The following is a 27417-nucleotide window of genomic DNA, read 5'->3' as shown; positions in this document are numbered from 1 at the left end:
AGATAATCCTCTATCTGCATTCTCCAGTAGGCAAAGTCTGTACCGTCAAATTTCTCGATACCAACACCTTTAGCTTCTTCTCCAGCCATAACTTTACAAATGAGTTCAAATTCAAACAAACAAAGATCACCGTTGCGTCCGAAACACTCGAATTAGCTGGAAACGAGTCCGGAATGATCCAAATAGTTTGTCAGCACTATTTGATCGTCGCGATGGTGGCGTGATCTAGCCCAAAATGATCTGCAACACGTGGATGATTCAGATCCAATGTACTGATGCCGAATCTCAAAATTTCGACCGTACGGATGAGTTCGGAATGATCCAAATAGTTGGAAAGCACTATTTGATCGTCGAAATCGGACTCCGAATGGCTTAGATCTAGCCAAAAACAGATCTGGAAACGAACGGTCTTGATCTGTCTGGCGCGTGAGATACACGCGCTACAGTACTGTGCGCGTGGGGAGAGTGAGGCGCGTGTGACACACGCGCCGAACCTCTCTAGGGCGCGTGGTGGCTCGTGGGCGCGTGTCCGTCATGCATCTTCAACCTCTGGCACGCGTGGGGGCGCGTGGGCACATGTGGTGCACGCGTCTTCAACCTCCGGAGCGCGTGGGGGAGCGTGGGTTGCAGCAGATGCACGCGCCGATCTTCTAAGGGCGCGTGTGGCCTCGTCCGACCTCCATTTTTGATTCCGTTTGCGGCAACGGATTCGTCTCGACGCGAGGAACACTGTGGAGTTGTCAAAAATTAATTTTGATCAACTTGAATTTTTGGACAGCTCGAACCAGTGCTCTGATACCAGTTGTTTGGAGCTGTTCTGACACAGAGAGGATTCTAAATAAAGGAGGGATGAAATTTAACGTGGTTCGGCAATTGCCTACGTCCACAGGTGCTGTAATTTCACTATGAAAATAATTTTTACAGAAAAATTTTCTCTGCTCACCCACTCTCTTCCTCTCTTCTTTCTCTCTTCTACACTCTGTCTGCACTCTCTGCTGCACGCACTGTCTGCACTCTTAAGCTCTCCTATTTATAGGAGAGCAGATCACTACGTTGCAGCAATTTGCTGCATGATTCTTGGGGAGGTGCCTAACAATACAAAAGCACCGAACGGTGCCTAATGAGCCAAAATAGAAAACGGTGAGCCATGCACCGTTTGCTTCTTTGTCTCCATCTGCAACATCAAGAAATATAAGGCCTGACCAAATATTCTTAACATTTCAACCACCCCAAATATCATTATTCTGTGGCCAACAAATGCAGCATTCCAGTCCATTGGAGAATTGGGATGTCCTGAGATCTCCCCGGTATAATACATGAGATCCAGTTCCCATAGTTTTCCAACAATCTTGTTTCTCAGGCCTATTTGATCCTCTGCTTCACACCAGGAGACAGAAAGCATGAACAGCCGCCCATTACAAGATAAAGCCTTGGGTGGTACTCTTGAACATGGATGGGAATGGAGTCACTTGGACACCAATCCACTAATATCTTTTTATGTCATATCCTTTATCAGTCTATGAATAAACATAAAACACCCCATTACAAACAAATACCAGAGCAAACAATTCCAAATTCTGTATGCATCCTCTGGATTTCTTTCCATCAATTTGATACCAGTATTGTCGTCTTAGTGAAAAAGCTTGTGAGGATAGACAAACATCAGACAACCCACTAAACCGTGATTTGGAAAATCATTTATCATGCCAATTTAAAAGACTTTTAAACATTGGAAAATTTGAACTGACCTCAAAAACTGGCATCCGCCTCCCATATTTCATAGATGTAGTTTTACGCCATGTCAAGGGACTAAACTGTAGCACCCCTTTGTGTCTTGAATGCTTGAATGAGATCCTGTCCACCCTCCCAAAGTTGGTCAAGCTCGAACAATCTCCAACAATTCAACCTGGATGCTTGGAACAGAGAACATGAACCTTCCTTTGTTCCAGAATATCAGCATTGATCCTACACCATTGGTCTAGACAAACATCTAATGCATGTATTTCCCTGGAGCAATAGCCATCTGTAACAGCATCAAACAGAAAAAACCAAGGATTCTGATGTGAATCTTCCCTTCTCATGTGCAGGAAACTAGGAGTGGTAGCTAAGTATAAGAGGTGTAACCGATTCGCTATGTTCCGGTTTTGTACAAATTTTGAGACCGCATTTGTATATACCAGTTTTGTATTTTCATAAGACTAGTCAGCGGGAGCCTCACCAAGCACATTCCTAGAATGTCATCCAGAAGAAATATGTGCCTTCTACTGTTTCCTATCGATTCTTCAAGTTCAAAATGCTTCATAATATTTTCCTGCCAAGACTTGTCCCTCAACCCCATATGAGAAGCAATCCACTCCAGTTTCCTCACTGCCACTTAATCACTTTGTATCCCTTTCCTTCTCCACTAAGGTCTCATTTGGTTACACAAACCATCTCATCTCATTTCATTATCATAACAACTTTTTTAAACTCTTACATAAAATACATTAACAATTTAAAATTTTCAAATCTCAAAATAAAAATAATATTAAAAGGTTATATTCCAACAATACTTCATTTTCTTATCTCATCTTATTTTATATGTATACCAAAACAAGATCTAAAACTTAACCTCCTACTACTTTGATCATGAAATTCATCACTGGTGTTAGCACTAGCAATGTTAGCACTAGAAATTCATAACTGACAATCCCATTAAATCTATTGTATTGAAAGAGCCAAACGCAAATTTGGATAGTTACTATTCACCATCTATTGATTATTTTATCACTTATTTCTCTCTCTTTCCACTTGCTCTCACTCTCAACAAAAAGCAAAACAATTATAATTAAATTATTAATTGACATTATAAAAAACTATTATTATTAAAAATTAAGATTTTATTATTATTTAGACTAATAGATGGATAATTCAACGTGAGAATATCTTGTATCAAAGATAAAAGTAAAACATGTCATTTTAACTCATTGCCTTTGCTATAAAGCTCTCGTAGAAACCCTGGTACATCATCGTATTCATCTCATCAAACTTTGTACTTCTTCAACTTCCGCCTAACACTTTTGACGAGACGTTTGGATAAACTGTTAAACATTAAAGGTGTTGCCTGAAACTACAGTGATGTTGTCAGCCAAATGAAGAGAATTAGAGAATGCAGGGGAAGATGTCTTAAATAAAACATATAACCGAAGGAATGGAATAACTAAACACGGTTAAAAAATAAAAAAGGTTTGTAGCCAATATGATTTGACTTTAATCCAACGATCAGAACCAGAGCCTTACGCCCATTTGATTCAGGGAATTAATTGGCACCGTATCATCATATTTGAATTTTAAAAAATAAAATAAAAATAAATTTAAGGGAAAAGTAGCCGTTGCAATCACTAACCTACTCTCCCCAAGTCTATATATTGATGAGAGAAATTTTTCTATATTCATTACATATATTGTAATTTGTCTCACAATGTGTTTTCCCCCCTTTGTTAGAGAGAGAGAGTGCGGGTATGCTAGCATTGGAAGGATCCAAAAAGTTGGAGAAGGCACGACAATCGGACTCACAGGAAGGTGTAAAGAATGAGAGAGGAAGCGAATTATCAGATCGTTCGTTTTAAGGTTATCGTTTTCTCCTCTTGTCTAATCTTGCTTTTGATTTGGGAACTGCATTCTTGGGTTCCCACCATGGATTCTTTGAGATTTCTTACGTTTCTTAATGCTCTTCAACCTTTTCATTCTCTATTTTGCAGTTTTTGATGTGATACAATTGCTGTCATCCTTTTTGGTTTCTCAATTCTAGTTTTTTTTTTTTTTTTTTGTGAATAAGTTGATGTCGAACAAAAAATTATTATGTTTCTATGGGTTGCTAATTGGGAAGTCGTAAGTTTTGGTTTAGCTGGTTTTAGAAAAAAACAAAGATTCGGTCATCTCTTTAATCTTCGGAACATTTTACTTGGTCTGCCATGATTCTCAAATCCTTAAAGTTCAATAAGGACAGTCAATGTCCTAATCGTCGATGTCAATTCTCGTTTAAGTTTTCCCTACCAGAACTTGGTTCTGAATGTATACACATTCTGTGTAAAGTAAAATGTATCTTAGTTACCCATTTGTTGTTTGATTTATTTTCTGTGTAGCTTTTTATTAGCTTTTCTTGATAAATTAAATACCAAATGCTGCAATACAACTATAGAGAGGACTCTCAGAGAGATTATACTATGGAATCCCTCTACAATTGCTTCACCAATAGATATTTTTTTCTTCAAAACAAAATAAATAAATAAATAACAAAGATACTTGCTGCTTTCTATTTTAAAGTTTGTTTCTTTATTCAGGTCATACAAATCTAGTATATGGATGATGATGCTGACCATATAACTCGCTCATCCGTGTTTAAGAAGCCATGAACAATATTAAAGACACTCGGCTATTATCATTGAACAAGTATTCAAAATTATTTTTTTTGTAAGATTTTAGTGCAATAATGTAAAAGCTTTGTAGACGATGATGGTTCAAAATTGACTCTTAAGTTGTCCAATTTTTTGAAAGATATAGTAATAACAATTACAATTGCACTTCATTTAGGAATGTTAGCTAGAAGTTTGTTGTATATTTTGATATTTTATGGCAGGATATTAGATTAGATTTGAGTATCTGCATAATAAAGATGGCTTGGTGATTTGAGTATTTGCATAGTAAACATATATCTAGTAGTACTATACCTTTTTGTAGATCTGGTACTTGGTATTTGTACCAACACTTGCGGCTAGGATGTTTTCTTAACGACGCAAATTTTCTGGATCTCTTTACTATCTTGATTAAGCTTGTCTCTATAATTCATTTATATCTTAATATGAAACTGTTCTTGCAACGATGAGTTGTTTTCCATTTTTGGTTCACGTTTTCATTTTCAGCTCTTGTATTAGATTTTAAATTTACAATTCAGATTCCAATCCTCTCTCTCCTTCCCTTCTCTCTACCTCCCTCCATCTCCCTCTTCTCTCTCTCTCTCTTGCTTCCTTGTCTCTCCCTCTCCCTCCCTCTCTCTCTTACTTCCCCAAGCAAGACTCAAGATAGCTTAGGGCGAGGCCATTGGTGGTTCTGAGGCAAACTCGAGAGAGTATTGGGATGCGTCCCAAAGCATTCTCGAGGTTGTTGATGTTGGGATCTTTTAGAGGGGAGGATCAGGCAAGACCGCTTGTCATCTTGAGGAAACTCATGGGAGGACCAGGTTGGGCATTGAGGCAAGCTCGACTAGGGACTAGGGCTGCCGAGCTGTTGTCTTGAAGCCAATCAGCCTAAAGCAAACTTGAGGGAGGATTGAGTTAGGCCAATAGTCCTGCTAAGTCAAACTCAAGGGAGAATTAGGCGAGACACATGTCGTCTCGTGGGAAATGCGAGGGAGGACCAAGATGTGTTGCAAGCCACCCTAAGGGAAACTCTAGAGAGGACCAAGCTAGTATGCGAGTCACCCCTGAGGAAACTCGAGGGAGAGGATCAGGCAAGACAACAGATCTTCCTCAAGCAAACTCAAGGTAGAATTATGCTAGATCGTGAATCATTCTGAAGCAAACTCAAGGGAGGACCAAGGTTGCTAAGTTCATGATAATCCCTAAGTAAACCCGAGGGAGGACCTAGCTTGACCATAGGTTGTCTTGAGGGAAACTCAAGGGAGGACAGGATAAGGGTCGTCCTGAAGAAAACTAGAGGGTGCATCAGGCAATGCTATGAGCTGTCCCGTGGCAAACTCAAGGGAAGACTAGGATGGGTTGCAGTCATCCCATGGAAAACTTGAGGGAGTAGGGTTGCTAAGCCACGATCATCTCGAGGAAAACTTGAGGAAGGATCAAGTGAGGCTCCTCATCTTGAGGGAGGATCGAGTTAGGACACAAATTGCTCCAAGGCAAACTTGAGGGAAGGCCTCGCATGATCCTCCTCCTAGCTTGGCTTGGAAAGATCATGACCTAAGTAACCCAAATCCTCCATCAAGTTTGCCTCGGACAAGCTCGGTCCTCCATTAAATTTGCCCAGGATGACCTGGCTTGCCCAATCTATCATCGAGTTTGCCACAAGATGACACACGGCCTCGATAAACTCTCCCTTGAGTCTGCCTTGGGTGGTGGCCTTATCTCGTCCTCTCTAGATTTTCCCTTGTTGTGTGACTTGGCCTAGCTCTGTCCTCCCTCAAGTTTCCTCAGGATGATAACAACCTAAGTAGTCCTAGTCCTCCCCCTTGAGTTTGCCTCGAATGAATTGTGGTGCATCCGTATGCTCTGTTCAGTTTCTATTTGGATGACTAAGAACTTGCTGGATCCTCCGTCAAATTTGCCACAACACGCTAGTGACTTTCAACCTAACTCCCCTCGAGTTTGTCTTAGGATGACCTGCAGTTGTTCCCAGTCCTCCCTCGAGTTTGTCTTAGGTGATCTGCGGTCATTCCCAGTCCTCCCTCAAGGTGAATTATTGTGCATCCAATCCTCCCTTGAGTTTTTTCCTAGGAATGATTATGGTCTTGCTCTATCCTCTCTTGAGTTTACCTTTGGACAATCCTGGCCTCAGCAGCTCAAGTCCTCTCTTGAGTTTGCCTTAGGACGACTCACGAGCTCACTTGATCCTTTCTCAAGTTTGCCTCAACATGACCCCTGGTATCTCCTAATCCTTCCTTGAGTTTGCCTTAGGATGATCGCGACTTGAGCAGTAGCCCTAGCATAACCTGATCGTTCCTTGAGTTTATAATTTACTTAGCTCAAAAAGACTTGCAGCGGCCTCAACAGCCCAAGTCCTCCCTCGAGGAAGTAAACTCAAGAGGGGATAAAGATTGCCATGGTCCCAAACTCAGGGGGGAACTAGGTTTGTTGAGGCCTTGATCGTTTTGAGGCAAACTTAAGGAAGGATTGAGAAAGGGAATGTGTCATCTTGAGGAAATCAATGGGAGGACGGAGCTAGGTTGCGAGTTGTCATGTGGGAGGACTAAGGTTGCTTAGGTCGTTATTGAACCAAGGCAAACTTGACGAAGGACTAGGGTTGTTGAGGCCACAATCATCCCAAACTCAAGGCCGGATTGTGCAATGCCACAGGTTGTCTTGAGGCAAACTCTAGGGAGCTCTGGGTAGCGCTGCAAAGCATTGTAAGGCAAACTCGATGAGGGACCAGGGTTGCTAAGGTCCCTATCATCACAAGGAAAACTCGAGGGAGGATCTCGTGAGGCTTAAAATTTTCTTGAGACAAACACAAAGGAGTAAAAAGCTACTACAAGTTGCCCTAAGGCAAACTCGATGATGGTTATAAAGCCCACTGAGGTTGAGATTGTCTCGAGGTGAACTCAAGGGAAGATTGGGCAAGGACAATGGTCGTCTCAAGGAAAAAGTGAGGGAGGACCGACCAAAGCCGTAAGAAGCCATAAGTTTCCCCTAGTTCAACTTGATAAGGGACTACGACTATTGAGGGTATGATCATCGTGAGGTACACACATAGAAGGAGAAAGAAGGAGAAGGCAAGGTTGCAGGTCATCTCGAGGCAAAATCGATGGAGGAACTAGCTGGGCAGTAAGGCACCCAAAGGCAAACAAGGGAGACTAGGGTCGTTGAGGTCATGGGTCATTGGGCTGCAAGCTTCGATTGTCTTTAGGAAAACTCTAGGGAAGATAAGGTTACAATAGATTATGCTAAGTCATGAGTCATCTTGAGGCAAAACTCAAGGAAGGACTAGGGTTGTTGAGGCAAACTTGCTAGGTCCTGACGCAAACTAGAGGAAAGACTAGGGTTGTTGAGTCCTTAATCATCCCTAAGTAAACTCGAGGGAGAACTTAGCTTGGCCGTAGGTCACCCCGAGGGAAACTCAAGGGAGGACATGATGAGGGTCGTCCTAAGGAAAACTAGAGGGAGAATTAGGCGAGGACTTAGGCTGTCCCGTTGCAAACTAGAGGGAAGTTTGGATGGGTTGCAAGTCATCCCAAACTCGAGGGAGTAGTGTTGCTAAAGACGTGATCTTCTCAAGGCAAACTTAAGGGAAGGCCTCACATGATCCTTCCTCGAGCTTGGCTTAGAAAGATCGTAACCTAAGTAACACTAATCCTCCATCAAGTTTTCCCTGAACAATCTCAATCCTGCATTGAGTTTGTTTAGAATGACCTTCTCTAATCTATCGTCAAGTTTGCCTCAGGACAATCATGGCCTCAACAACTCTAGCCCCCCCTGGGTTTGCCACACCCACGTCTCACCAAGCTCTCCCTTGAGTCAGCCTCAGGCGACCTCATCTTGTCCTCTCTCAAGTTTCCTTCTTGGTGACTTGTGGCTTAGCTTGGTCCTCCCTTAAGTTTGGCTCTAGACAATAATGACCTAAACAGCCCTAGTCCTCTCCTCAAGTTTGCCTCAAATGACTTTGGGTGCATCCCTATGATTTGTTGAGTTTCTCTCGGGATGACTACAAACTTGTTGCATCCCCTCTATCAAGTTTGCCACATCATGCCCATGGCTTGCTACCTCATCTCCCCTTGAATTTGCCTTGAGATAACCCTCTACAATTCCCGGTCTTGCCTCAAGTTTCACTCGAAGTGAATTGTTGTGCACCCAATTCTTCTCCAAGTTTTCCTAGGGATGATTGTGGTCCTGCTTTATCCTCTCTTGAGTTTTGATTCTAGCCTTGATAGCTCACATCCTTCCTTGAGTGTGCCTCGAGATGACCGTAGCTTCAGCAGCCCTAGCATAACCTGATCATTCCTTGAGTTTAGAGTTTACCTCAATGATTGCAATGGCTTCAACAAAATAATTCCTCCCTCAAGTTTACCTTAGGGAGACATGTGTCATCACCAAATCGATCCTCGAGTTTGGATCAGAAAGATCACGGCTTCGGCAACCCTAGTCCTCCAACGAGTTTTCCTCACGACAACTTGTGGGTCAGCTCAATCCTCCCTCAAGTTTGACTTGGGATGATCGCAGCTGTTATAAAAGGCCTTAGGCTCAGGAACGCCGGCTGAGGCCTAATAAGCTAACTAGATGAACTAGGGCCCATGGAGGGCCCAATGAAAGAGGAACAAGGGGCACTCAAGTCCTCGCTGTGTCACTTGGCCCCGAAGGGATAAAATCGAAAGGCAGACTGTACAAACGGTAGACTCATGATCCTCTAACAATAAGCAAAGAGGAAGGGATAATCCAACGCATCATACCTACTATAGATAGATGAAACAGAGGCTAGGCCACATTAAATGCACCTCCCAGAGGGCTACGTCTCATTAAATGAGCATGGCTAAAGAAGTTACGGGGAGGACACATCCCTCAACCACAAGGCATAGGCTCCTGATCCTAGTAACCAAGAATAAAAACTACTCTCAAGTATCGAGATAAGTGTTAGACTCTCTGATCTCTCTCTACTCACTTAAACACTCCTTTAAACATATACTAACTTAGGCATCAAAGGCTCACCTAGCCACCACCATGGCCATCGCTTCCTGGTGTTTTCTTCGTGTTTGTAGGCCCAAGATTGTAGACCCAAGCTACTGAGGGCTTGGCGTAAAGGCATACAAAATGTGACATTAACAGCGGCCTCATAGACTAGGTCCTCTGTCGAGTTTGCCTAGGGATGATCTGTGACCTCATCCATTCCTTCCTCGAATTTGTCTCGTGATGATTATTACTTCAGTAATCCTTGTCCTCCCTAATGTTGGCCCCATGGCTTGCAACCCAACCTAGTTCTCCCTACAAACTATCCAGGCCTCAATAGCCAGTTCCTTGCTTTAGTTTGCTTTGAGATAATCACAGCCTCAACAGTCTGGAAACATTGGGTCTTTTCTTTGTTGTGAGACGATTAGGCCAAGGAAGGATCAGGTGAGCTTGTGGATCATCCCGAGGCAAACTTAGGAGGATTGGGTGAGGTTGCAAGTCATCCCAAGGCAAACTCAGCCCACTAAGGTCATAGTTGTTATGAGGTAAACTCGAGGGAGGTCATATCAGAACAATCCCAATTTTATTATGGACCAAAGTTCGGGTTGTTTTTAGGATATTTGGACAATGTGTGGAGTCCTAGTTAAAATACTTACTCCGGACCCATAAGAAGTTTATGGCTATTTTATAAATTTTTGAACTCTCTATGCCTTTTGGTAATTTTGGCACATTCTTTCTGTTTCAAGTCTTCATCTCTTTCCCTGTTCCGCCTTTCAACACTCACTAGGTGATCTAAATTCCTCTCCTGGTGTTTTGTTCCTTTTCAACTAGTCCACTAGATAGTTTGCCTCAGGACGACCCATGGCATCACCCAATCCTTCCTTGAGCTTGTCTTGGGATGATTGTGGCTTCAACAATCGTAGTCTTCCCTCACGTTTGCCTTGACTATGAGCAGCCTCATCAGTTTCTATTTCATGTTTGCCTTGAGATGAATTAGGCCTAGCCAGGTCATCTCTCAAATTTGGCTCCGGTTGATCCGTGGCCTGGCTTGATCCTCCCTAAAGTTTGCCTTTAGATGATAATGACATAAAAAGGTCCCAGTCCTCCCTCAATTTTGCCTCAAATAACTTGCAATGCAACTCAATCCTTTGTTCAAATTGCTAAAAGCAGTCTGCCCACCTCACCAGATGGCGCCGCCCAAGTGCCAATATACTATGCTAGCTATGCAATAAGAGGAGTCAAAACCAAATACCCAAGAATGGAGTTTCTATCATTCACATTAGTAACAGCTGCCAAGAGATTGTGCCCATATTTTCAAGCTCATCCCATGAAGGTGTTAACTGAACACCCACTTGAAAGAATATTGCAGAAACCCGACATCTTAGGTAGTTTGGTTGCATGGTCAATGGAACTTAGTGAGTTCAATATCAAATTCATTCCCAGGAGTGTAGTTAAGTGACAAACCTTGGCAAACTTTGTCGTTGAGTTCACCGGGTTCCCGAACAAAATTCAAGCCACACCATACTAGCAGTCCTAGCAAGTTTTTATTGATGGATCTGCTTGTCAAACAAGAGGGGGAATAAGAATTTACATTTTCAAAGAAAATGGGAAGGAGCACTATTATATGGCAACGCTCACATTCAAAACAACCAATAACGAAGCCGAGTCGAAGCCCTGATAACAGGACTCTCAATCGAGGCAAAGGCATATTCCCAAATCACGGTAAACTAAGTCAGTGGAGCCTACGCCATGAAAATGGAAAAATTCAAGCAATACCTAAACTAGGTATGGGAGATCCATAACCAGTTGGCCTACTTTAACCTAGAATAGATATACAGAGAAGACAACGTCGTAGCTGACAGGCTGGCTAAAGCTGCCTCTGCTAAGGAAGAAGTAAACTAGGGCCAGCAGAGCCAGAATGGGTCAAGGCAATCTCTAAATACTTAGACTCAAGCAGGCTCCCCAAGGAAAAAGAGGCAGTAAGGAAGATTAAGAGAAGTGCAACACAATTCATCAAGGTAGATGGAATTCTTTATAATTAAAAAAAAAAAAAAGGTTTCCAGGCCCCTCTATTATGGTGTATCTCGCCAGAGGAGGCGCACTACATCCTAGTAGAGATAGGTGTCGGCAGGAACCATTCGAGCAGGAAAACATTGACGAGGAAAGCCCTTCGGGTGGGCTATTATTGGCCCAACGCCCTTAGGGATAACAAGAAATTTGCAAAAAAGTGTATCAAGTGTCAGATCTATGTCCATATCCTGCATTGCCCCCTGAAGAAGTTATTCTCTATCATAGCCCCTTGGTTGTTTGCCCAATAGGGAGTTGATTTAGTTCACCTCTTCCCACCAGGGAAGGGGGCTGTGAAGCATATGATAGCAACCGTGGACTATTTCATGAAATGGGTGGAGGCAAAATCCCTGGAAACCATAAAAATGAAGATTTTCACCAAGTTTATATGGAAGAACATAATCTATTGATTTGGAATCCCTCACAGTATAATATATGATAGTGAGAAGCAATTCGACTCAAAGCATTACAAGCGATGGTGAAAGGAGCTGGGAATTCAAGCCAAGTATTCATCACCTAGGCACCCACAGCCAACGGGCAGGCAACGTCAACGAGTAAGTCTTTACTTGGAATTTTAAAGAATAAGCTAACAAAAAGGAAATGAGAGTAGTTAGAAGAGCTCACAGGACTACTGTGGGCATATAGGACAACAGTAAAAACCTCAACAAGCAAGACACCATTTACGTTGGGTTTTGGAAGCGAAGCAGTCGTGCTTGTGAAAATCAGTTTGCCTACACATCAAACCCACCACTTTAATCAAACAGAGAATAACAAAGCATTGGAGCACCTCGACCTCCTGGAAGAAGAAAGAGAAGAAGCTGAGATCCTAAATGTCCTCTACAAAAGAAGGACAAAACACTACTTCAATTAGCTGGTCAAGCCCAAATCCTTCAAAGTAGGCAACCTGATCTTTAAATAGATGAGAGTGACAACACAAGATGAAAGAAAGTTTGGGCCACTTTGGGAAGGGCCATTTATAGTGATAGCCAACCACCGACCGGGGTCATACCACCTCAAAGATAGCCAAGGAAAGGAGTTACAGCATCTTTAGAATGCTAAGCACTTGAAGAAATTCTACCATTGATTTTATTTTCTCTTCTATGTAATCAATAAAGATACATCAATAAAGCCAGGTGGTTGGCCAGTTTGCGTACCCACAACTCCTATACTTGCAATGTAACCAAAAGTGCGTGAAGATCAAAAACTCGCGATGCAGTCCAAAAGGGTGTGGAGGTCAAAAGACCCCAAAGTCACCAAATGCAGTCACCAAAGTCAAGTCAAAGACTTACGTTGCCCTATACTTAGTCACCAAAGTTGATTTAAAGACTAACGGTGTAGCAAAAAAGGGCGTTGACATCAAAAGACCCCATGCCTCCTACGCTTAGTCACCAAAGTCGAGTTAAAGACTCATGGCGCAGCTAAAAGGGTGTTGAGGTCAACGGACCTCACAATCACTATACTTAGTCACCAAACTCAAGTCAAAGACTTGCAGTGCAGTGAAAAGGACGTGAAGGTCAAAAGATTCCACGACTCCTATACATGTCATAGCATTAGGTTCATCCAAGCAGAGGTATAGAACAACTATCAAAGATGAAACAAACTAAAAGATTTACACAAGTATATAGATATGCTAACCAAACTAGGTTAAGTGTATATTTACAAAATTTCTTCGGAAACAAAAGCAAACATCTGAAAATTACAATATAACGTATTAGAAGTCATCACTAAAATTCTAGATTCGAAAAAGTGAGTGAGTGAGTGGAAGTTTAGAGATTTTCTCAAACTCAAAACCCTAGGCCGAAACCTTTGAAGGTCAAAACCTTAGTTTGCCTTCTAAGGTTGAAGCTGAACCATATCGCATTCTCAATCTCATGTTCATGTGGTTATTCTATGACGAACGCTTCGGGTTCCATCTTTCTAGAAGAGAAACACTAGTTTCTAGCGTGAAAGTGGGTGAGTGTGTCCAAAAGCCCTAAAACTGAAAAATGAAGAGAGGAGTTTCTCCACTTGGGTCATGCATGAACAACAAGGGAAGAGTGGAATGATCCTTACCTTCACATGCTAAACTTCTACTCGAAGTATGGAGGGTGACTTCTTTGTGACCTACGAAAATGGTGATGAGTATGGTGTTGTTTGGCTTGTGAGAAAATGTGAGAAGTGGAAACTTGAGAGTGAAAGGGTGGTGGCAGAAATGTTCTAAGGAAAACGAGTAACTTTTGGGCAAAAAGGACCTCCCCAAATTTGGCTATCTCTATATATATAGTGTCCCTCCATGCTTTTCACCAACCAATGCATGTTGGACAAGTGTCACCTCTTTTCTTCCCTATTGCCGAAATCTCTTCCTCTTCCACACTTTTGGATTTTTTGTAGAATTATGAAAAAATCTCCTTGAGCGTGGTCCCCTTTTGTTCCTAGCCAAAATAGTCTCTTATGCCCCTATTACTTTGTCTAGATACAATGAACCCATTAGGGTAGGAAAGTAACTTTCTCTTCATATCCTTTCATCTCCCAACACAAGGTTAAGCGTGTGTGACACTTGGCAAGGGTATGAGCCTTGCCCTCGTTGTCCATCCCCTTTCCAAAACCCCAAGTGTCTCTTCTTCTTCCCATACTCCTTCCCTAGGTGACCCTTCCTTTCCCCAAGAACCCTTTTGAATCATAAGGTGGCAAGTGACGTGTGGAGGTGTGATCTTGGTTGTGGTGGCCGAAAAGGTGAGGGTAAGCTTGTCTTTTAGTGTAGTTGTCTCCTCACATTCCTTCTAGAAAGTCTTGGCATAGTTGACATGTGTCAATTTCTAAAGCAAACTTTGTGTGCAGGCCAAATTTCAAAATCCCATTGTGTCCCTTCGGTTTCCTCATGCAAATCCCTTGGAAACCTCTGTTTGTCTTCCCTAGGTGCCCTTTCCTATGAATATCTTTCTTGAAACTTGAAATTGTGTCAAGCAATGAGGTGTAGGCATGTGGGAGGCTAGGAGATCTTGTCATGTATAATCTTCTTAAAGTCTTCTAGCGTGGGTGACAAGTGGCATCTCCACTAGGGTTGGCGTGAAAGCATTCCCTTGGGCTTCCCAAACACTTTTCTCTCCCCCCCTATCCCACTATCAAGACTAGATACACAGTGCCTTTCAAGTGAAATACATGACACTAGTGGCAAGGGTTTGGATTATGGGCCAAAAGCATCTACGGTTTATGGGCTTGGGCTTCCTATGGTGTTTGAAATTCACACGGCTTAGATGGCCTTCTTTTTGGGCTTCAATTGCTAATCTACAAAACCAAGGCCTAAATCAAACTAAAATATTTCCATGGCCCTAAAATATCACTAAGGCAATGAAATCAAACAAGGGTGTAGCCTTAGTCAAAACTCAGGTTATCACTCAACTCAATCAGTAATGTTGTATCAAAGTCAAGAAGTCCTTTAAGAGGTGTGACATCTCCATCACACCATTATCTTGAGGAGAGGAACTCAAGTTAAAAGGTCCCTCAATCCCCTTTTTCTCTGTCTTGATGACACTCCATCTGAACTGTTCCCGAGGGATGTGTCAAAAGCAAGAAAGAGGTGGCAGTGACCTCTATCTCTAGGGCAAAAAAAGGGGCAGTGATCTCTATCTCTGTAATAAAAGCAGTAGCAACGGTCTCCACTTCTGGTTCAGGGTACTTTAGACTGGAGTGGTGTCAAGGCTTCCTTTCTCTATATTCCCATCTTCCACATCCCCTCATACCACCTACTCTTCCCTCGACGACCCATCCCCTTCCCTGGGAGTTAAGGATTCTGCATCGGAGGGATGGAGAGAGGATGGAGACTCTTTCATTGTCTATGGATAGGGTCACACCCCTAGAAACACTCGCAGGCAAAAAGCTTGGGCTGGGTAATGATCCCTAGGTAAACTCAAGGGAAGACCTAGCTTGGCCACAAGTCATCGAGGGAAACTCAAGGGAGAATCAGGTAAGGTTTTGGGCTATTCTATCACAAACACAAGGGGGGATCGGGATGTGCTGCAAGCCGTCTTATGGCTCCTAGTTCTATGTTATGGAGTTGCCTTTGGCTATCCCACCATAGAGCTACTTTTCCCTGAAGCAAGTAGCTCGAGCATAGCACCTTTTAGTCTTCAATGCACTCGCACACCACGAACATCCTTTCAATGTCGTACATCCACCTTTCGACCCTCACCAATCCCTCATTTATGAAGAATCTTGAGTGGTGATGAGCCAGAAATTGCTCATACATACATCCTTTTCATTTCTTCCTAGGGGACCTTATCGATTGAACTTGCATATGACAAGAACACATCTCATATTGTTGTTCCAACATATTCGATACTAAGTTTAGTGCTCTGGCAAGTTCGTTGTCCCTTCCTCCACTAGGTAATCCTCCCTCACGACCATTCAGTGTTTGCTCTCCTAGAGGAACTCTCGGTCGCGCCTTAGTTAATTCATGCCACATAACCCAAGCCTATCACATATTATCCCATCTCCCCAGCCTAATTGTAGTTCTAACTTAAGACTAAGATTTTCAACCTATCGTACTATATTAACTCCTATTTTAGGGTACCATCCAATATATCTAAGAGTTGCCAGAGCCACTCACAAACATGCGCTTTTATACCAAGTTGTGGAGCCTCGTTCCTTGTGTAAGAGTAGGTGAGGATCTGTGGTACCAAGGATGCTCGCCAAGCAGTCAACACCCTAGAGGTAATCAAAATAGGCATGTAGTTTTCTAGAGGGAAATACACGTGTAAGACTATTTACAAGATCATAGCGAAAGTTTAAGATGTTGCTGTAATAACGCTAACATTTCAGTACCAAACTACTATACTTTACCAAAAGGGGCTTCTCGCCTTCATTAACCTCAAAACATGACATCATCCTTTTACATAAGTTGGTCACCATAAGGTGGTTGACTAATTACAGATAGGCGCCAAGCTTCAAGATTTACATCCTACGGAAGGCACAAAATAACTACGACGGCTAGTGGTAATAAGATGGGCCCTTACTCTTATGGTTATGTGCCTCCTCAAAACCTAGCGAGGAATCACTTATTAAACACATATATATAGGCAAGGCAATGAATCACCCTCTTGAAACATTGTCCTCTATTATGTAAAATAGATTAAAACATAGTAGTAATATTGAGATGAGGAGTTACCCATCCCCACGTTAGTACAAAACTTGTAAGAACTAGTATTCATTTCATTTCAGCCTCTTTATAATATACCGAAAAAATCAGACCGAACCGGACCAAAATTAGCAAAACTTGAAGTACCGGTTTAGGAGTGTAACTAGTGCAATATCGATTCTTCAAATCTCAACATCAGTATATATCGGTTCGATTCTAAAATATGTCCAAAACTAGATTGAATCAGAACAATTACACCCATAGTCTCAAAGCAAACTCAAAGAAGGATTGGGTATATTTGTAGGTCTTCCTAAGGCAAACTCAAATGGCCTTAGGCTACTAAGGCCATGGGTCAACCCGAGGCAAGTCAACGGAGGATCTAGTAAGGTTGTAGGTCATCCCGACCAAAACTCAACAAAGGACAAGGTTGCAACTCAAATCATCCAAGGCAAACTCAAGAGAAGACCAAGGTTGCTTAGGTCGTTATCATCCCATGGCAAACTTGAGGCACAATCTAGTGAGGCCATGGTTCTTACCTAGGCAAACCTAAGTAAAGACTTGGTTGGGCCTGAAGCAAACTCAAAAGAGGACCGGATGAGGCTACAGGTTCTCTTGAGCCAAACTCTAGGGAGAATTTGGAGAGGTCGCCAGACGTCTAATGGCAACTCGATAGAGGATCGAGTAAGGTTAGGTTGTCCTGAGCAAACACAGCGAAGCACCAAGTTGAACCAGAAGTCGCTTGAGACAAACTCAATGGAGGACTAGGGTTGCTTAGGTCGCAATCTTCCTAAGGTAGGCTCAAGGGAGGATTTGGCAAGGCTACAAGTCATTTCGAGGTAAACTTGAGAGAGGACAGGGTGAGGGCGCAAATCCTCTAGATGTAAACTTGAGGAAGAACTAAGGCTTCACAAGATGGATTGTGAAGAATCAAAATGTGAGATTATACCATCTAAGCAAAATCCTATTTTCTATCTGATCAACCAAATTGTGCCAAACCAAAGAGGATTTCAACCCTAGTGAAATCCTAAACATTTGAAATCCAATTGAAACTCCAAAATCATAGTTGAAACTGAAATCCTAAATGGTTTTCCCAAACCCTGAAATTGACCTCCAAACTCTTTATGATCTGATTTCTAGTATTGTGTTTAATCACTTGATTAAATCATTTTCACATCCTATTAATTCTTCAAACTCTTGTTATGATATCATTATCCAACCTTTTAAATCTTAAAAATTTGATTGGACAAGAAATGTTAGATTTGGGTTTGATAGGATACCAAACCCTCTTCAAACTCCAAATTGAAGCCCACTTAGTTAAAACCCTTTAATTCCCATGAATTTGGCCACCTTGGCAAAGTTTTTTGAGGAAATTTCCTTCTCTATATGGTAGACCAGCCTCTACCCTTGGTGGACCCCAAATAGTTCCTTAATGTGAGAGAAAAGTCCACCTCATCACCCCCTTCTACAAGAAAACAATAGAAGCCCACTCCTCCTCACTATTATTCACTTTTTGTGACATGGGCACCTCCCATCCATGGGTCATACACATACCTCCCCTCCAAAAGTTTAGAAGTGTGAAACGCACCCTTTATTTTATTTCATCACTTTTCATCCCCGTTCTTAGAGAGAAACCATTATAAGCTCTCTTGAGAAGTTTTTTAAGACATTTGCGTGGTAATTTTCAACCTCTTGTATGTATTTTATCATGATGATTCCTTAATGAAAGTTGTTCATCCTTGAGTCTAGTTTATGTGGGTATCTTTGTAGTTTCATTTGAAGGTCACTTGATCAATCAAAAGTTATTTTAATCATAAGAAGATCATTATGAGTGATAAACTAGAGAGTGTGTTATATTTTGGCCTTTTTGACCAAGTTAATGAACATATATTGGTCCGAAAGTTTTATGAGGTGTTTCCAACATGTGTATATGAATGCTCATTGAGGATATCTTGTATGACTAAAGCTTTCGATGAAAAAGTTTCTTAAATCTAGAAAATTAGAAATTGAAAGAGAAAAAACAGTTTCTGTTTTAAAGAAGTTTGAGTCTTTTGTGGTTTAATCTTACTCCAATAGTTTTGATAATTTTATTTGATGATTCTAAGTCTCTTATATGCATGTTAGAATGTTAGTTTGAATATTTTTTATACTAGTTTCAAAGATATAATTTTTATGCAAAAGGATACTCGGTTACAAAGATATCATTAATTTGTATGAAAGTTTTCTATTAACTTACTGTGAGATTTGTATTTAAATCTTGTTATGGTAATCTCAACTACCATTCTTCCCGAATAGTAGGTAATGCATCAGGACGAGAATAGGGAGCAAACATTAGCATACTGGAGGAGGTTGACTAGACACAATAGACGCAACGCGAAGCTTACGGCCTCTATAGTTAGATTTTTGGTAAGTATTTTGACTATCCAAAAACCTAACTATAGAGGTCGTAAGTTCCGCGTCGCATCTGCAGCATCTAGTCAACCTCCACCAGTCTACCAGTGTCTGCTCCTTCTTTTGGTCTTGACACATCATCTACCATTCGGGAGGAATAGTAGTTGAGACTACTATAGTGAGATTTGTAATCAAATCTCAATAAATTAACAGAAAACTTCTACACAGGTTAGTGATGCATGCAAAGCAATAAAAGTATGAATGCATAATCAAAGTCATAAGTAACCATAGCATAACTTGACATATAATATAACATAACTAACATAACTTGAACTGAAATGTGAACTGAACTTGATTTGAACGTGAACTTAAAACATAACATAACATGAATGTGAACTTGAAACATAAAATGGACTTGAAACTTAAACTTGAACTTGACATGAAGTTGAACTTAACATAACAGCAGATTATATTCTTTTACTGTAGTGCTCAGCAGCGCATAGCCTTGACCGTAGTACCAAGCAGTACGTATCATCCTTCTGTAGTATGGCAGATTATACTTCTTCACCATAATACTCAACAATGCATAACCCTGACGGCAGTACCAGGCAGCACGTATTATCCTTAACTGTAATATAACTTAACCGATTTGTCCATCTGTAGTTGGCAGATTATACTCATTCACCTTAGTACTGAGCAATGCATAGCCTTGATCGTAATACCAGGCAACGCGTATCATTCTTGACTATAGTACAAATTAACTGATAGCTAAAACTTAATTATTTTTAAAATATACAACTGTATTCGAGATGAAACGTGACTAGAATACGAAAAGATAGAAGTCATGACATAATATAACATGACTTGAACGTAACTCAAGATACATGACTTACTTGAAATAGAAACATTTCATAGCATGACATAATATATAACAGACAACATACTTAATATGGCATATTTGCAATGTATAGTAAATACATGATAGAATATCTGGCATAACAGATGAATAATTTGTGATAAAATAAATTCTATGTAATAGATAAATATGTAATGATATAGCATGACACATATGATAACATACATATATACACTATAGTTCTTTTACTCATCATACATACACACTAAACTAATAGTAAGTTAAAATCTAACTTTTCTTGGTCTTCACGTTCCTAGCAAACTCAAATGCGATCACAAGGAACTGAAAATAGTGATTTTTAAAAGTTAAAACTTAATCACTAACAATTATAAATATGGAAAAATATTAACTTGGAGCAAAATTACCATTTTACTCTCTACATGTGAGAAAATGATAATTTTACTCATAATTTAAGGATTTTACATCCTAACTCAAAAAATTACCAAAATTTACATACCTCATGTAAATTCTTAAACTCAAATATTAATTTAAAAATATTTAAAACAATTCACAACTATAGGAAACTCTCTATGGCTGAAACATTCATAGGTCATTTCTCTTGATTTTTGTTGCAATTTTTTTCAACTTCAAAATTCATGATTAAACTAAAATTTTGCAATAAAGATCTTTCTATTTTAGGTTTGACAAAATACTTGAAACATCCATTAAGAAAAATAACTAATCATCAACACTAAACTTTTTGTTAAAAAATCTAAGCTTTTTAACAAAAAGCAAACCCTTGAATCACAAATTTTCACCTTAATCAAAACATTTCTAAGAATTTTAAAAATTTAAATCTTACATCTGACATATTCATAACATCATCTTAAGATCAACCATACTTTAAATGATCAAACAAAAGTCACCAAAAATTACAAAACAACATTTGGAGTTTTCGATTCTACACTTATTCCAAAAACAAAAACATTTTTTCTTAACTAGTTTTGATCAATCTCTTTATCCATGACTTAAAATGATGAGATCTTCAAATTAAAACATTACATGGTTTAAAAATGCATCCTAAAGAAGATTCAACCATCAAACTTAAAATCACATGGCTAAAAATCAATAAAATATAGATCTAAAAAATCAAATCTTAGGCCTAACCGAAATCTTTCTGTATAGAAAAATCATATCTTTAAAAATAATAATAAACATCTTCAAACTAACATTCTAACATGCATATAAGATACTTAGGATCATCTCATAAAAATATCAAAGCCTTTGGAGTAAGATTAAACCACGAAATATTCAAACTTTCACAAAATAAAACTATTTTTTCTACTTCCAATTTTCAAGTTTTTAGATCTAAGAAAATCTATCATCAAAATATTTATTCATGCAACAAAATCATAATAAAAATTCATAAACACATGCTAAAAATACTTCATAAAATTTTTGGACCAAGATATTTCCATTAGTTTGGTCAAAAACTTCAAATCATAACACATACTCTCTAGTTTAACTACCATAATTACCTTTTCATTGTTAAAAATACTTTTTACTAATCAAATGATCATTAAATGAAACAAATAAGCTATTCATGGAAACTACACTCAAAGAAAAACAACTTTCAACACTCAAATGGTTGAAAATTACCACGCAAAAGGACCTAAAAATCTGCCTGAGAGAACTCTTTTGTGTTTCTCTCCAAGATGGAGTGAAGAAGTGATGAATGAAGCAAAGTGTGCCTTACACGACTTTAGATCTCTAAAGGGGGAAGGTATGAGCTTGAATGACTCTTGATTGGAGGTACTTATTTCACTTTATATAATGAGGGGCATTAATTGCCTGCTGCAGCTATGAGGTATGGAGGGCGATGAGGTGGATTTCTCCTTCACATCAAGGCACTATTAGGCTCAACCAAGGGCAGGGGATGGCCTACTATGTGGGGGAGGAAACTTTTTCAAAAAACTTTTCCAAGATGGCCAAATTTGTGGGCCTAAACCAAATGGGTTTAAAGAGGATTTGGTTAGGGTTGGGGATGCTATCAAGCTGAAATCTAATTTTTCTTAACCTAATAATTTTCAAGGTTTAAAAGATTGGATAATGTGTCATAACAAGAATTTTATGAATTAATAGCATGTGGAAGTGATTTAATCAAATGATTAAATACAATACTAGAAATCGGATCAAAAAGGGTTTGGAGGCCGACTTTAGGGTTTGAAAAAATCGTTTAGGGCTTTAGTTTTAACCAAGTTTTTGGGATTTCAATTGGATTCCATTCATTTAGGGTTTCACTAGGGTCGAAACTCTCTTTGGTTTGACAAAATTTAACCGTTTAGGGTTTTTGTTTCAACTAAATTTTTGGGATTTCAATTGGATTTCAATCATTTAGTGTTTCACTAGGGTCGAAACTCTCTTTGGTCTGGCACAATTTGGTTAATCAAATAAAAGAATAGAGTTTCACTTAGGTGGCATGATCTCATACCTTAATTCCTTCATAATCTATCTCATGGTTCCTTTTTGTGTCATGTGTCTAAAACTATTCACCAAATGTGGCTAAGATCTTTCCAAGTATCCAAATAAAGCTTTCCTAACCTAATGTGGATATTAAACACTGTGATTTTGAGGTTACTATTGAGGTTACTATTCACTCCGGAAAAGTGAAAAATAAAATTTACACTATAAAATCTTAAATATTCATACAAACCTAACGATGCAATTTATTTATCAAAATTTAACTCCAAAATGCCTAAAAATATAAAACAAGTTTTCGAACAAGCATATAGTTCAAAAGCTGAAAATGAGATTATTGCGTTATAAAATTCTAAATAATCAACTGAGTCTAATGGTGCAGACCATATCATATTCTGACACTTCTAACTATCTCAAATAAATAAAATTGCACTTCTAACACTATAGTGAGTTATAACACCGATTATATTGACAGAATAAAACCTAATCAATTGGCCACTTTGTAAAAACTTATAGAATTTTCACGAAATTCCTAAAATCTATAGAAATTACACCATTGAAATTCTAGTGGGTTGTTACATTTAGAGTCCTAGAATTTGATTTAAAAGGTGTGTTAGATCAAGAAAATCAAGGATTTGTTCTATTTGATCAAAAGTTAGTATTTTGGCATTTTTGGTGGTATGATGAATTAATGATTTTTATGAAATATATATTTTGATGTCTTATCATGATTTTAGAACATAGGATATGATGTTTAAGTGATACATAAATTGGTTTAAGCATGAAAGTTGAAGTTTGGATGAATTGTAACAAAAATCAATATTTTAGCTTTAATGTGTTTTGACCAAAGCATGGTTTTCATAGTAATGTTTAGTTTTAAATTTTTTTTTATTAGATATTTGAATTTAGGACAAGATTCATATAAGAAATGTAAATTTTAGTAAGACTTGTAGTTAGGATGCAAAGGAAAAATCTTCTTGTCATCCTCACACTTCACACACCACACTTATTTTAATTTTATTTTCATTTTTTCTATAATAAATATATAGTGTGTGGATGATAAATAGAATAATTTAATTAGTTTAATAAGAATAAAATAAAATAAAAAAATAAAAAAATAAAAAATAATATTTTAATATATAAAGTGTATGGTGTGGGATGATGTGTAGCATTTCTCGGATGCAAAATCTTTATTTTAGTGGCAAAATTGTAATTTCCCATAAATAAACGAAAAAATTTTACAATTTAATCATAAGTAAGTAAATTATCATATTTCTAAGTATTTAGTAGGAGTTTCTAACTTTTAAAAATATCTCACTTCAATTCACACCTTATAATATGTGTTACGCTATAATCAATATATGTGAGCTTCTAACTTACTTTATAGTATATATTTGTATATACTGTGGTAAGGCATAAATATCATATTTTTGTCACTTATGACTGTTAGAAATATTTTATTATGTCATGCCATGTTAATTATTATAAGTGCATGGTTAACTATCACATGCTATGTTATGCCATGTGATCTGTTACACGTCCATTATTACATGTCATTTCATATCCTTTGTATAGAGTATGTCATAAAAAAATATTTTTAAGTCAGTAGATTTTTTTATTTTTAACACAACCCCAAGTGCTAGGTTGGGTATTATCCTATTGAAACTCCATTATCCACATTGGAGTATTTGAACTAGTGTAGAATTCCATATGTTAACAAAGGACTATCATCAAGCTTTGAATGTAATTTAGGTAACTGGTTACTAAAGCAAAGTTAGCCACCCAAAGCCGGTGGTGCCAACAACATGTTTATTAGTTTTTATTTAGTTATCATGACATATTCACAGCTGGCACAAATGCCTATAACGTGATGCAGTACCTGCAAGAACCCACGACTCAAGGGGATCGATGTAGTATCCATATGTTCATGTTTGATTAACCATGTATATGTTGAACAAGATTTCAAGGTCATGTTCAATTCATGTAAAGTTCAATTCATGTCATTTTTCAGTTCATGTCAAGTTTCAATCCATATGAGGTCATGTCACACATATTCATGTTCATGTCATAACACATTCATGCATTTTACTGTCACACATGTATCTATATACTACTAGTAAGTTGGTAGTTGACTTTTTGAGATTTGTAATCAAATCTCACTTAATAGTCACAACTACCATTCTCTCAAAATGATGGATTATGTATTAGAATCTGGAGAGCCAAGTGAGGACAGACTGGATGGGGTCGATTAGGCCCCAACGCAATGACAATGAGATTATTGCTTTAGTTCTCTAATTTATAGATTGGATTTTGTTTTTCTTAGTTGAGTTGCGCAAGCAGCTCAGTGAGTTAGCGCAATGATTATGTTATTCAGTACTATACTTATGGAGTGCCATCTCCAGTATTTATTCATGTTACAGTCATGATAGACAAGTTTTGTAATATTACAATTATCAGTCTGTTATAAAGTTATGAAGTATGTTATGTTTTGGGATATAATTTATAGTATAATGCTATTTATTCAAGAAAAATAAATTTATCTGTTGCATATATTGCATACTACTAGATACATGCTAAGTGCATTGCATCTTCAATTGTCATGAAAGAGACACATAATTTTATGTTGCATATCCTAATACTTTAGAGTTCATCCGATCCCAAGTGGAATCTGGAGGCATCACAATAAGACTCAAAGTATGATCAACTTGCTTACTCATTTCATCCAACTGCTGTTTCATGAGACAAAGTTGGAGTCATTCATTTGATATCACACACAAAGAATCGAAGATGTCTAATGTGATATCAAATAAACTTCAAGAATGAGATAAATATGTAAACATTTTCCAAATCATCAAATTTGAGTGACCGTGATCTCTCATCACATCTTGTCATTAAAATGATGCACATATTGTTTTCCTTGTCTCCTATTAAATAAAATGTATTTCCAAAATGAAAAATGATAACTGTACACAAACTTATAATGAACTTAATCCACGTGTCAACTATTGATGTGCTAAAAGTTCTAAAATTTGAATTATTTGAATTTGAAAATGAAATTGATAAAATAAGTTTTTATAAAATTTTTGGTAAGTAAATTGTAAGTACAAGTAGCATTGTTCTTCCAAGATTTTTTGCCCTTTCCAACATTAGATATGTAGATTGTAAACTTCCATTTTGTCTAAAAATCAAGACACAAAATATTTTTTAAACTCGATTTTCTCCTTATTGACAAGTTTTAAATTCATCAAGATTTGCCAGTAAAAACCTCAAACATCTCACTATATTGCTCCACATGGATAATTTTTGAACAATTTATTACATTAAACATAATATTACATACATGATAACTTGCCTTCCAATACAAACTTTCCTTTTTTCATCTTCTATCTTAACTATTCAATTACAATGTCATTAGAAGATTGAATTATTAACTGTAATTGTCAAAACCTTTACTTTTCTTACACCATCACAATTTCTTGATCTATTTCTTTATGGGGTTTCTGGGTTTTTGCTATCAGCAACTACCCAATTTATTGGTATTCTCATTATTGTTTTGATCATTAGAGTGGAATATCTAATCTTATAATTCAAACATAATATGTTGATATATTCTAATGACAACGTTTAGTCCAATTGGGTTGTAAATCTATGGGTAGTGTCTATATTAAAATTGGAGCAAAAATCACAAAAGTATCAAGTTAGTTCTTAGTGGATAGTTCTAGTCAAAGTAAAATAGTCATAGCACTAGAATTCGACATCGGATCAAAGCAAACTTGATGGTGTTGGAAAACCAATTCAAATTTCTTAAACTTCATGTTTCACAAAGATCTTCAAACTCCGATATTTACTAGGTCATAATTTGTATTCAAGTGACACTCTTGGTCAAGTGAATGAGACCATAGGAAGACTATTACCATAATGCTTTCCCACCTAGTAATTTGGGTAGAGTCTCATTTTGACAACCATACAATTCCTAGTTGCTACCGAACTCTTTTTCAACTTTATTGCCTTTTACATCCTTTTGAACAAGCTTCATGCTCTTCCTTTTAACAACATGAGTTTAGTGTTCTACAATATTTATTTCAACTAAAATTGTATCGAGAACACTTCATAATTAACAATCCATCACTTGATTCTGTTGAAATCCACCTGAGTGGTGACACTTTCTTGGCTTCATACTAAAGAAAATGACCCAAGCTTTTTGTACCCATTTCACCATTGTTGTTTTTTATTTCTCACTTTGTATTAACTTGTTTATGGTAGTTGTTGAAATTCGTATTCCTCGTTATTTGTATGTAATATCCTTTAATTTTAAAATTTTTTTCAAACAAAACAGCATAGGTAAAGGCAAAAAAATAAAAAAGACTAGCATGTTTGGCTAGTGAAAATTTTGAAATTTTTGCGAAAAATACTTTGAAATGTATTTTGTATTAAACTTTGTGAGTAGAAAAAATAAGGTGTTTTGATACACATGTTTTAGCTGTGTTTTGTATTAAGGTTTGTAAAAGTGAATATGTAAACTTAAAAAATTGTTTAGGTAAAATACTTCTTATATATATTTGTGAGATTTTCTAAAAGTTATTTTAGTTTATATGGTTTTCTATACAAAGATTTAGCCAAATGATTAGATAAGATTCTTTTAAGAATCGTAAAACTTTTTTTGGTGGGTAAAATATGCAATTTGATAAATTTTTTTAAAGTTGATTTGAATTGAAGTTGACAAATTTGACAAATTTGAATTGAAATTGATTTTTTTAAAAATGTTTGACAAATCTTTTTTTATCGAGTTTGACAAAAATTGAAAATCAAACATAGCATCTTAGCCAAGATGATTATGTGCAAAAATCAATTACCTAATGCAAAAATCAAGATGATTATGAAGTACCACATTTTAGCTGCTAATACTCTAGCAAAGATTGATGTTCTAGTTGGACAATCAAATGATGCAATAGTTAATGAGTCTAAAACATGCCTAGAGCGTAGAAGATCTATTGAGGCAAAAGATAAGATTCGAGCAGAGAAAAACACAAATAAAAGAAATCAGTACTCCTGAAGAGACTATACTCACAAAATAGACAACAAGAATTGTACATCCATCTAAATTTTCTGTACAAAATTCTCCCATAATTGAATTCCTTAAAGAAAAATCT

At 38.0% G+C, this 27417-nt stretch overlaps 1 long non-coding RNA gene and 1 pseudogene across 1 annotated transcript; one reads left to right on the top strand and one right to left on the bottom strand.

The window, feature by feature from the left end:
* Positions 1-972: 972 nt before the first annotated feature.
* LOC122307665 lies at positions 973-2695 on the bottom strand (annotated as a pseudogene).
* Positions 2696-3460: 765 nt separating this feature from the next.
* Positions 3461-4674, top strand: LOC122301840. Its single transcript, XR_006240225.1, has 2 exons — positions 3461-3609; positions 4323-4674. It is a non-coding gene; the product is annotated as an uncharacterized LOC122301840 (long non-coding RNA).
* The last annotated feature ends 22743 nt before the right edge of the window (positions 4675-27417 follow it).

Source organism: Carya illinoinensis, chromosome 1, assembly GCF_018687715.1.
Source record: "Carya illinoinensis cultivar Pawnee chromosome 1, C.illinoinensisPawnee_v1, whole genome shotgun sequence".
In the NCBI taxonomy this organism is placed as follows: Eukaryota; Viridiplantae; Streptophyta; class Magnoliopsida; order Fagales; family Juglandaceae; genus Carya; species Carya illinoinensis.
This window is presented reverse-complemented; position numbering and strand designations above follow the sequence as displayed.